The 12,583-nt window shown below is 41.4% G+C and overlaps 1 pseudogene; it reads left to right on the top strand.

Moving 5' to 3' along the window:
• The first annotated feature begins 7,152 nt into the window (after window positions 1-7,152).
• On the top strand, window positions 7,153-7,271 carry LOC135052453 (5S ribosomal RNA; annotated as a pseudogene).
• The last annotated feature ends 5,312 nt before the right edge of the window (window positions 7,272-12,583 follow it).

Here is a 12,583-nt window from a genome sequence, read left to right on the forward strand (position 1 = left end):
CAATGATAAAATAATTCCAACTAAATAGTATAAATATACTGTAAGTTAGACAAAACTGAATGCAATCACTTGGATGCTTTGTACAATCCATACACAATTACAGTATACAGTGTTGCAGAGGTGACTACTTTTTTTTTAAAACAATTTTCAAGATTGCATAACAAATGTAATACTAGGGTGAAGTACATGTTACAGATAAAATATAACAAATTAATTAATTTAAGCAGGTAGTCTAATTTTGATATTTCAAGCATTTGCAGAAAGGATGAGTACGATAGGTAAAGGGCCCTTTATGCAAATTCTATGCATTATTCGTTTGCGTACTGTCTTTTTTGATGTGTCGACATATGGCCTGTCGACCAATATTGGTCGACCTAATGACTGTTGACCTTCTTTTTGTCGACAATATGATCCATTCCAATTACATGCAGCTGGCTTGTCCATTTCTTTCTATAATCACTGGCAGCACAGAAAATAAATGGTCTACATAATTATTACAGGTCTCCAATGTAAGTACGTTTTTCCAAAATGTATTGATGCCATCAATCAGTTGCTCTTTTGTCCTTGGCTTACATTGAGAACGAATATAACTTTTCATTTGAGACCACACTAGCTCGATAGGATTCATGTCCGGTGATCTGTGAAAAGTCAATAAAGGGAGAGAATTTAAAAATGAAATATTTGGCATTTCATGCTTTACAGTGCGGGAGGTGTCCTCAGTCCATGAGTGCTAGCAATAGGTGTGCCGGCAGGGCAGGGGTGTCGGCAGTGCAAAAGGTGTCCTCATTGCAGGAGTGCCGGCAGTGAGGGCGGTGTCCTCATTGCAGGAGTTCAGGGGTGCCAGCAGTGTGGGAGTGCCGGAAGTGTCCTCAGTGCAGGGGTGCCGGCAGTGTCGGCAGTGCAGGAGGTGTCCTTAGTGCAGGAATTCTGGCAGTATCCCCAGTGCAGGAGTGTCAGCAGTGCAGGCAGTGCCGGTGGTGTCCTCAGTGCAGGGGTGTCGGCAGTGTCGGCAGTGTGGGAGTACTGGAGGTGTCCTTAGTGCAGGAGTTCAGGGGTGTCGGCAGTTTGGGAGTGCCAGAAGTGTCCTTGGTGCAGGGGTTCCAGCAGTGTTGGCAGTGTGGGAGGTGTTCAGAGTGCAAGAGTTCAAGGGTGCTGGCAGTGTCGGCAGTGTGGGAGTGTCTGAAGTGTCCTCGGTGCAGGGGTGCCAGCAGTGCAGGAGGTGTCCTCAGTCTAGGAGTGCTGGCAGTATCCCCAGTGCAGGTGTGCCGGCAGTGTCGACAGTGCGGGAGGTGTCCTTAGTGCAGGAATTCTGACAGTATCCCCAGTGCAGGAGTGTCAGCAGTGCAGGCAGTGCCGGTGGTGTCCTCAGTGCAGGGGTGTCGGCAGTGCGGGAGTACTGGAGGTGTCCTTAGTGCAAGAGTTCAGGGGTGTCGGCAGTTTGGGAGTGCCAGAAGTGTCCTCGGTGCAGGGGTTCCAGCAGTGTTGGCAGTGTGGAAGGTGTCCCCAGTGCAGGAGTTCAGGGGTGCTGGCAGTGTCGGCAGTGTGGGAGTGTCAGAAGTGTCCTCGGTGCAGGGGTGCCAGCAGTGCGGGAGGTGTCCTCAGTCTAGGAGTGCTGGCAGTATCCCCAGTGCAGGTGTGCCGGCAGTGTCGACAGTGCGGGAGGTGTCCTCATTGCAGGAATTCAGGGGTGCCGGCAGTGTGGGGTTGCCGGAAGTGTTCTCGGTGTAGAAGTGCCGGCAGTGCGGGAGGTGTCCTCAGTCCATGAGTACTAGCAATAGGTGTGCCGGCAGGGCAGGGGTGTCGGCAGTGCAAAAGGTGTCCTCATTACAGGAGTGCTGGCAGTGAGGGCGGTGTCCTCATTGCAGAAGTTCAGGGGTGCCAGCAGTGTGGGAGTGCCAGAAGTGTCCTCTGTGCAGGGGTGCCGGCAGTGTCGGCAGTGCAGGAGGTGTCCTCAGTGCAGGAATGCTAGCAGTATACCCAGTGCAGGAGTGTCGGCAGTGCGGGAAGTGCCGGCGGTGTCCTCAGTGCAGGGGTACTGGCAGTGTCGGCAGTGTGGGAGTACTGGAGGTGTCCTTAGTGCAGGAGTTCAAGGGTGTCGGCAGTGTGGGAGTGCCAGAAGTGTCCTTGGTGCGAGAGGGGTCTTCAGTGCAGGAGTGCTGGCAGTATCCCCAGAGCCGGGGTGCCAGAAGTGTCAGCAGTCAGGGGTGCAGGCAGTGTGGGAGTGCCGGAAGTGTCCTCGGTGCAAAAGTGCCGGCAGTGTCGGCAGTGCAGGGGGTGTCCTCAGCGCAGGAGTGCTGGCAGCATCCCCAGTGCAGGGGTGCCGGCAGTGTGGGCAGTGCCGGCGGTGTCCTCAGTGCAGGGGTGCCGGTGACTTACTTACCTGCTGCAACGTTTTCAGCCTGTTCGGTCCTGGCTCTGACGTCAAACACCCGTCCAGGACACGCCTGCGTTTCTCTCACTACACCCGCGTTTTCTTCCCCCCCCCCCCCCTGAAAACGGCTGCAAACGGTGAGTTGATGCCCAGGTACCCCCTCCGCCTGTCAATCTTCGTGCGATCATTGCAGCGATCACTTTTTTCGGTTCCAGCATCGTTTCCAGTCGATGGCCGTGCGTGCGCATAGCGGCCGTCGCACATGTGCAGTAGGGACCCGATTGCAGCTGTGCGAACGACAACACGCTGCGATTGGGTCATAATGACCCCCTAAGTCCAGAACTACTTAGAAACTGCACAACATTTTTTACCATAACAGGCCTGCACAAGTGATCAAAGCCTTGATATGGGAAAAAAAATAACCCCCATAGGCGGAGGTTAGTTTGTCGCACGGGCTGAAAAAAGCATCTTCGTCTGATCAACTCGTAATGAGGCCCTTTATTTGGAAATATTTTATCATTGCAAAATCTTATAATATGTTCTTTTACTCTATAGCACTAAGGTTTTTATTAACTTATTATTTAATTTCACTTTAGATTTCATTCACCTCTGTGCTTTGAGCAACATACTGTATACTGTAGTAAGCAGGGACGTGCCCACCGCACATCACTGATAGTAACATCCCCCAGCCAGGATAAAATCTGTAACCCCCAAGGAGTCTACTTCAAAGGCCTCTCACACTGAGATTTTCACACCTACACAATTAGCAATTAGACTTTAAAGCTGGCCATACTGATTACAGTGTCTATTTAACAGCAATGTTAGTGCAAAGCTATGTTACGTGATGCACTGGCCACCCAGTGGTGAAACTATCAATTGTCACGAATTGTCACGGCACAATATGATGGCACAAAAGCACAAGGAATATATGTCATGCCAAATTTACTACCATAGCTCTGTTTTCAGAAAGGTAATAGTGGAGACATCTGTATGTAATATACTTGCCTACTCTTACCAACACCCCTCTGGGGTATCCCAAAAAGGAGATCCAAGTGGTAAATGCAGGGGGTGGGATCTGCAACATTTTGGTAGAGGTTACATTATTTAACATGCTATATATGCAGGGGTGGAGCGAGGGTGGCTCCAGTGGAGCTCGAGCTCCGGGCGCCGGAAAAGTTAGAGGGTGCGCCACTGCCTGAATCCCCCCCTCCGCCCGCTATAACGCAGCCTGCTGTAAAAACAGCTACAGAGCAGGAGGAGGAGAAGTAGAGGGTTGCATACTGACTGGACTCAGAGACTAGGTGGGGCACAGGGCAGGCCAGAGGCGACAGCAGGAGACACTGACAGCCAGCACATGCCAGAACTCTGCCCACCCTATTTATATGTCTCGCTGTGTGCTTGTAGCTGTGCAGCAGGGTTACTTCTATCCTGCAGCACCATTCTCTGCCCCCTCTGCTGCAGCACCTCTTTCTGCCCTGGTTGCTGCAGCATCTCTTTTTGCCCCAGCTGCTGCAGCACCTCTCCCTGCCCCAGCACCTCTTTCTACCTTGGCTGCTGCAGTACCTCTCTCTGCCCTGGCTGCTACAGAACCTCTCTTTACATTGATGCTAAAGTACCCCTCTCTGCCCCAGCTGCTGCTGCAGCAGCTCCCACTGCATTAGAAGCTGCAGAGTAACATGTATAAGTGGCTCTACTGTGGCATAACATGTATACATGTAACATGTCTGTGGCCATGCCCTTTCCCCATGAAGCCACGCCACTATAGTTTTGTTGCATGCACTATCCCTATTTTATGAATGAGCGGTGCCCAAAGGAAACTGAGCTCCGCAAAGTCTAGAAACAGCCCTGTCACCAATTTTTTTATATTTTTTCTTTTAAAATTTAACATGCACCCAATTCAGTACAGGGGAGGGGAGTGCCAAAACATACCCTTGCTCCGGGCACCATGACACCTAGCTATACCTCTGTATATATGCCATAGCTAATATATTTTTTTAAACATATAGAAAATATTTTAAGTGTGCAAAAGGCAATTTTCAAAAAGTTATAAAAAACAAGGTATGAGGGAAATAAAAGGAATTTCGTGCATATTGAGATATGCATGAAACCTTATTGCTTTGTATATTTAAATTTACATTTAGCATAATTTATTGTCTGTGGAATGACAATAATGAAAAGAATCTGTTTTGTTGTATGGTTTGTGTAGGAAAATGGCTTTAGGAATATTTAAAATCAAATTTTTGCAAATGAAATGTTCATAATATTCCAACCAATTGATGGAATGTGGTAAATATTTCATGTGCCTTGTAAAAATGTTGACTCTACAGTTAACAATACTGTCACATTACTTTGGGTTTATAATGCAAACAAAAAATGAATACAGTAAAACTGATGGATGATTGATTGATTGATTGATTGATTGATTGATTGCACATTCACACACATCTACTGATAATATTCAACAAAGTGACAATGTTTCTTAAAAAAAAGACTTTTCACTTTATGTGTTTACTGTATGCTTTGACTTTCACAGTTCTTTCCTTTTTTATGATTCCTTACAGTGCAGGTTCTAAGTAAAATAGGAATCCATTGAGTATCCTGGGCACGTTGCCATGACATTGAGCTAAGGGACCAATAAAAATCATTACCAATACATAAATTGTATCCATTCTGCTTTCCTGAACATGTGCAAATGCTCAAAAGGTTAAAGTACAGAAGTCTTCCTGTGGCATACCTCACAAAGCATATTTTTATCTGAAGTAGATTACAGTAAGTGCATATAATTTATGCATATGTATATTGTATTTTAAAAAAAGAAAAGCCTAAATATTTTTTTTTTTTTTTTTTTTGCATGTAAAGAAAGACAACATAGATGATATTTCATGTCTTTGACTAATAAGGTATGTGCATGCAAATGACTTTGTGTTTCTGTTTTCGCTCATTTATATGTGTATTATTATATTAAGCAATACACTTACTCCATTTTATTTATATCCTGCTATACATTTGACAATGTCATTTTCAAAAAGGTTATAGTATTAATTGCTACATCAAAAATAGATAATAATGTGATCTATACATATTCAACTGATTGATTACTCTAATATTAGATAATGTATACACCAATATTAAGGTACAGGTTGAGTATCCCTTATCCAAAATGCTTGGGACCAGAGGTATTTTGGATATCGGATTTTTCCGTATTTTGGAATAATTGCATACCATAATGAGATATCATGGTGATGGGACCTAAAAATAAGCACAAAATGCATTTATGTTACATATACACCTTATACACACACAGCCTGAAGGTCATTTTAGACAATATTTTTTTATAACTTTGTGCATTAACAAAAGTGTGTGTACATTCACACAATTCATTTATGTTTCATATACACCTTATACACACAGCCTAAAGGTCATTTAATACAATATTTTAATAACTTTGTGTATTAAACAAAGTTTGTGTACATTGAGCCATCAAAAAACAAAGTTTTACTATCTCACTCTCACTCAAAAAAGTCTGTATTTCGGAATATTCCGTATTTCGGAATATTTGGATATGGGATACTCAACCTGTATCTTATGCTACTGTATGTTAAATAACGTATCCACTGAAAAGTACAGATAAAGAAATAACAATGGGGACTATTTATCAATAATTACTATATGCCCAATAAATGACATTCCATTTTGTCAGGCTTCACATATTTTTTCTTACTGTACAGTATTTATGAACTTCTGTTTTCATAAATAGGCCCATATATGATGTACAATATGAATGTGTGTTTGCCTTCAGCATGATATTCTGTAAATATGGATTAACTATATTCTAATATAAAAATCACTGACACTAGGCTTATGCTGAGTTTAGCATACCTCAATTTCTTTAGTGTAAAATATGGAAATTTGTATTATTCATAGCAACAAAAAGCAACAACAAAATATATTATTACATCCATAGCAGATTTAGGGCCTGATTCAGGTAGTAGCACAGCTGCTGTGCAAAAATATGTTAATGCCACAGAAAGCATCTTGTGTAATAGACGCCTCCTGCCAGTTTCTATGATCCGCTGCTGTGTTCAAAGATGCAGTATTGGATCACTCTGTGTTAACATCAGTCCTCTATGTAACCTTAGGTCATTGGTCATCTGAGTAACAAGCCAAGGATGCAGCCAATGACCTTGGCACACCCAGAAAATGCAATAATGACTGTGCACGCCTCTTCACCACACCACATGGCTGCAGCATGTCAATCATGCTGCTTCTTAAAGGCACACTGCGACCAATGTCTTAGAAAAGTGCAGATGTACATTACTGATCCTGCCCATGCCCAAGTTTCAAAACATTTGATTTGCAGGAATTGCATCAACTTATCTATAAGACATTTATATATATAGGAAGAATACTGTCCAACTTGAAGAAATTAATTCATTTTACACATGTTTTGGATTGCAAAAACAACAAGGGACTTGGGAGCTTTTGATTTTTATGAATATTTTTATGTCATTCATAATTAAAAAATACTAATACACACTCTCATCCATAATTTAGGGTTGCCCTCTGCAATGCACGTTAAAGCAACAGAGGCCCTCTTTTGGACAGCAGAAGTGTAATTTACCTTTCTTCCCAACTCTGATTTCTCAGTTCCAATACTCACCTTACTCTTTAAATACTCAGTTCCAATACTTACCTTACTCTTCCAATATTCTTCTAAAATCTAAGACACTCTCTTATCCAATTGGGTACTTCTGTACAAAACTTAATACTCCCTACCAATTATCTACAGTCATACCACACTGGACATGCCCGATCTCATCTGATCTCGTAAGCCAAGCAGTGTTTGGCCAGGTTAGTACCAGAAAGGGAGACCTTCTGGGAATACCAGGTACTGTAGTACTGAGGGATAGTGCAATTAACCCATGTACCCAGGAAAGCAGACGTGTACTTTACTTTCTTCCAAACCAGAATATCTGGGTGCAAAAATTTAGATGGCAACAGATGGGCAAAAGCAGAAGTGACTGGTTCTCTAATAGTCTTTATTACTCTCCTAAATTAAAGTGCAGCATCCTCTAAACATATAACTTACCACTCTCCTCAGTATGGATTTTGCACTGTACACAGTGTATACTCATTTGGTTACCCTATAGGAGCTTGTAGTCATTAAACCTGTTTTCTGTTCTTCTCTCATGTGTATACATTAAGTCTCAGATGTTGATAGAGAGAACAGAAAAATAGAAATGTTTGCTCTGATAAACGTTATATATATATATTTATACTCAACTTGGCTACAGTAAGTGCCCATAGAGACACCATACAACCAAAACTGATCACAAGTGAGCAATATATTTAATAAGCTTTTAATATTTTCTTTGGAATTTTTGTTATGTCTGTGTCTTTTTCACAAATAAAGTAAAAGTTAAGTTTTAAACTAAATTCATGCCGACAGTGTAACCATACTTACCGTATAATTAAAACTATATATTTACCATATTATTGGATTTAAAGTATGCCCCAGGGAGACAAAACTGTCTTCTTGCTTCTCTGCAAAACCCCCCAAAATAGTTTGTTCTGAACTGATTTCTGGGAGCACCACCAACCAGGCGCTACTGCATATAACCCCTGAGGCAGAGACAGTAGCCACATGTTGGTTATCAGAAAAATGTATTTATTTCACTCTTGATTTGCTTTGGAAAAATTCACAATCCAGTCCAGTGCAGATTCCAAACCCCTTCTGTTAACGCTACTGAGGTCTTAGTCAAATATGGAATCTAACATAGAAGTATTGTCAAACACACATAGACTCCCCTGTGCGTGGCTACATATACAGTGGATATTAATCTTAGAGTACATCAGCTACCAATAGCACTGATCCAATCTAATTATAATGAGCTTTAGCTTAAAGAACGAATTGAACAACAAGCTTAGAACTGAGGACCCTGACAGTATCTTTCCAGTAGAAATTACTCAAAATGATTTAGAACAGAATTGGGAAGAGAAACTCTTGAAGTTGAAATATACATTACAACAACAAACTAGAACTAATTGGGAACAGAAAACAATATTAGAATCCAATCTTCTGAGAATTATAACCTGTCCACACATACCCCCACAGATGCACACAAAGAGGTCCTGGGGAAAGGACTTACATTCTCTCCAACTAAGAAATTCAATAGATTTCAGTGGCAGACAGACCTTAATCTCTTTGGACGTAAACTCCTACTTACTAAATTCCATTCAAATCAAGGACAATTCAGAGAAAATAAAACAATCCCCCCACAACAGCCATTTGGTCTCCTGAAGAAGTAGAAGCACTGGCTACTTTGGAAGAACTAATGGAACCAACAAGAATGCAGGGAAAACGTGGACAAAGACAGATCTGCAGGAAGAGAGCCACCTTCTTTCCAAATGAAAGCATCTGCCCAGAAGTGAGAATATTCATCAATTTGGCCTCTAGAGATCTGAACAGTCTTTATGAAAAAAGAAGACACTGCAACACTACAGGGAACTTGCCCCCAGTCCAGACAATCCATCAAGGAAATAAAGACCTGGCATGATATAGTAATCAAGCCATCTGATAAAGGGTGCAATATAGTCCTCTGGCCAAAAGAGATGTATGTAAGAGAGGCAAACAGACAACTTAACAACACAAGCTGCTACAGCAAAAGCCTCTTTGATCCCACCGAAAACCTTATGAAGCGATACATGAGAATAATAGATGAAGCAACGCGTCTAGGGACCATCACAAAAGCTGAATATGATTATCTTAAAATCCAGAATCCAAGGGTACCAACTTTTCATTTATTACCCAAGGTCCATAAGAACCTACAAAAACCACCTGTGTGTCTGTTTGTCTTAGGGAATGGAGGATTATCAGAGAAGGCATGAACATTCCTGGAGATCCATCTGAAGGAATATGTGACCAACTTACCATCTTATACCCGGGACACAATGGACATATTAAGAAAGATTGATGATTTCTTTCTGGAGGACACACATTTACTAGTAAGTTTAGATGTGGAAGCTCTCTATACAAGTATCAATCATGATATAGGTATTAAGGCAGTGAAACACTTCCTAAAAATGAACGGTATGGATGATTTCCATTAATTCTTAATGACCCTCCTGGACTTCATTCTACGCAATAACTACTTCATATTCAACAACTACTTTTACACCCAGGAAAGAGGAACAGCGATGGGGGAAGCATGTGCCCCTACCTACACCAACCTCTTTCTGGGTTGGTGGGAAAAAGAAGTCACGAAGATCAAGACCATTACAGCAAACATATTGTCCTATGAACACGGTACATTGATGATATTCTCATGATCTGGGAAGGGACACAAGATGAACTTTTACAGTTCATATCGTTTCTGAATGACCACAACTTGAACCTCAGGTTCACTTATGAACAGAGCACAGAGAGCATCTCCTTCCTGGATCTTAGGATTTACAGGGGGATTGATAACAAACTAACTACTGAAATATATTGGAAGAAAACCTCCACCAACACTCTGTTACATCAACAAAGTTCCCACTTCCCACCTACCATTCAAAATATCCCTAAAGGTGAATTCCTCAGATTGAAAAGCAATTGTTCAAACAGAGAAGTCTTTGAAGAGAAAAGCAAAGACCTAACGATGAGGCTCAAAGAACGAGGGTACAGCTCAAGACTAATAAAAAAGGCAAAAAAATCTCTTCAACAAACTACAAGAGAATCTTTAGTGTTCCTGCAAAAACCCTCTGCCAAGAATGAAAATGTCCTAAGGTTTGTGGGACCATTCTGTGAAGAATGGAGAGAAATCAATGGGATCTTCCAGCAACACTGGGCAGTCCTAAATTGGACAATGATTTAGCTCCAAGATTTAATACCGTAATTGACATGAGCTGGAGACGCTCACCCAATCTTAAAGACCAGCTGGTCCAGAGTCACTACACTTCACAGCCCCCAAGAGAACCAATCACTACAGCTACCTACCCTTGTGGAGAATGTAAAACATGCCAATACATCTCCAGAACCCCCGTAATAGTGGACAAATTTAAGAACAAAATCAAAATCACAGATTACTTCAATTGCAAAAGCATGAACATTATTTACTGCATTACATGCCCATGTGATAAAAAAAATACGTCGGCATAACTACCTGTATTCTCAAACAAAGGGCACTTGAACATATTGAGTCAATGAGGAATGCCAAAACAGATCAACAGAAATTGAAACAACTTACCACGGTTGCAAAACATTTCCTTTTATGTCACTCTGGTTACCCCAAAGAACTAAGGATATTTGGTCCTGAACAGATCAAATTGGGCATTAGAGTCGATGATGCAACACAAGCTCTTTTAAAAAAAAGTAAGTGAATGGACTTTCAAACTTGGGACTGTAGCCCCAGATGGGCTAAATGAGTACATCAATTACAGTGTCTTCCTCGAATAATAACACACTCCTAGCCTCTTTTTCTAGTAAGCCAGCTTTAATCGACAAATGAATATTCTGCTTAGAAGATATTCTTTTCCTCCCCAGCTCTCTCTTGTTCCTCAAGATACAAATCGGAACCAACATTCAAAGCTTTAAAGCTGTAGAGGTTGTTAATTTAATATACCTAACAAACATATACTTTATCTAACAATAGACTCTTTTCCTTCTTTAGAATCCCAGACACACGTTCTCAACGTCCTTTTCTTTCTTTATCAGTTATAAACTATAACACACACAGTCACAATCACCAACCTTCATTGAGTTAATATTTACACTCATAACATATTAGCATCACCCTTTGTCACACATTCACTTAAACTTTACAATCCACAATTCCTCTCACTTCTCCCCCCATTATAATTGTTTTTACACTTTCTTTCTCCACACAACACAGCATCTTCCTTACGCTCTCTTTTACAATTGACTAGCTAACTATTTTACACGCGTGCCCACCATCAAAGTTTATAGAGTTTTTTTTGTTTGTTTTTTAGTTTTTGATCACATTATATTCACTTTGTAGTGTCTCACTCTTAAAATAAAACACCAATATCCCCATCTCCTTTCCCCTGCACACACTACAAGAGTATAACACAACAAAAACACCCGTTGTCACCTCTTCCTCACACATCAACATAATAATTTCTTATTTCCTTATGACCATAGGACACCATAAGGACGCTTCATACCCTTAAATGTATCCTATATACAGTAAATGTATTCTTTTAAAGAATATAGAACACCATACTAGCACTATATATCTTCACAAGTATATGTATATATCTCTACAAACAAATTCCTATAACTATCTCTACATAACAAGAGAAATGGAACAAAAGTGTTATTATAATTAACCAAGAGTTTAAACCACTAACCTTTAATAAATTAAACATAGGATTCAGGATTATGTCATATTCTACTTCAATATTATATATCACAATGTTATCCTTAATCTCTATATAAAATTCCTGATAAATCTCCATTTTCCCACACTGGGCTCTCTTTGGTCCAACAGCCTGTCAATCACCTGGGACCTCCTCCAGCCTCCCCTTCAATGGATTGGTCAGTGTAGCAGTTAAGTAACTTGCATGGGGGGCTGACTGATCAGGTGAACAAGCTCCCCAGAGCGAAACGTGTTTAATTTCCAGTCCGGCGCTCCACTTCTGGGATCTCCATGATGGGGCTCCGGCAGGCTGACTCCTCTCTCCAGTACATGGCATGCATGGAACATCGTTCCCCAGCTGCTCCTAGCAGACCTCTACCCAGGCTTTCATCCCCGGCTCCCATTCACTATACACAGCAGCAGCGGGGACTCACACACTCTATCCTGTGTCTGCACACAGGAAGGATTGACCACAGGGCTTCCTAGGATATCAGAACACTGGCAACCTCCGGTATTGTATAAGCACACAACACAGCTGTACAAGCAAATATCTACCAGTGATCTTACTGGAAATAAGTACTGTTCATACTATCTACTTATAATTACTAAAATCTTGGGTAACGCAGCATTATGTGGGACTGTGACCTGGAACAGATTCCTGCAGTCTTTGGAGATATACTCTGAGTGTTTCCTACAACAACATGCTGTCCTGGAAGCTATATTGACCTGTGATAGTAACTATGTATTATCTGTTACCTAATATAACAATTAACAACAGGACTGTCTATATATACATATATATATATATTTTATGTAGCTCTCAGGGGCTACCATGCTACATTTGATATTTTAT

The sequence above is a fragment of the Pseudophryne corroboree genome, chromosome 2, assembly GCF_028390025.1.
Source record: "Pseudophryne corroboree isolate aPseCor3 chromosome 2, aPseCor3.hap2, whole genome shotgun sequence".
NCBI classification, from domain to species: Eukaryota; Metazoa; Chordata; class Amphibia; order Anura; family Myobatrachidae; genus Pseudophryne; species Pseudophryne corroboree.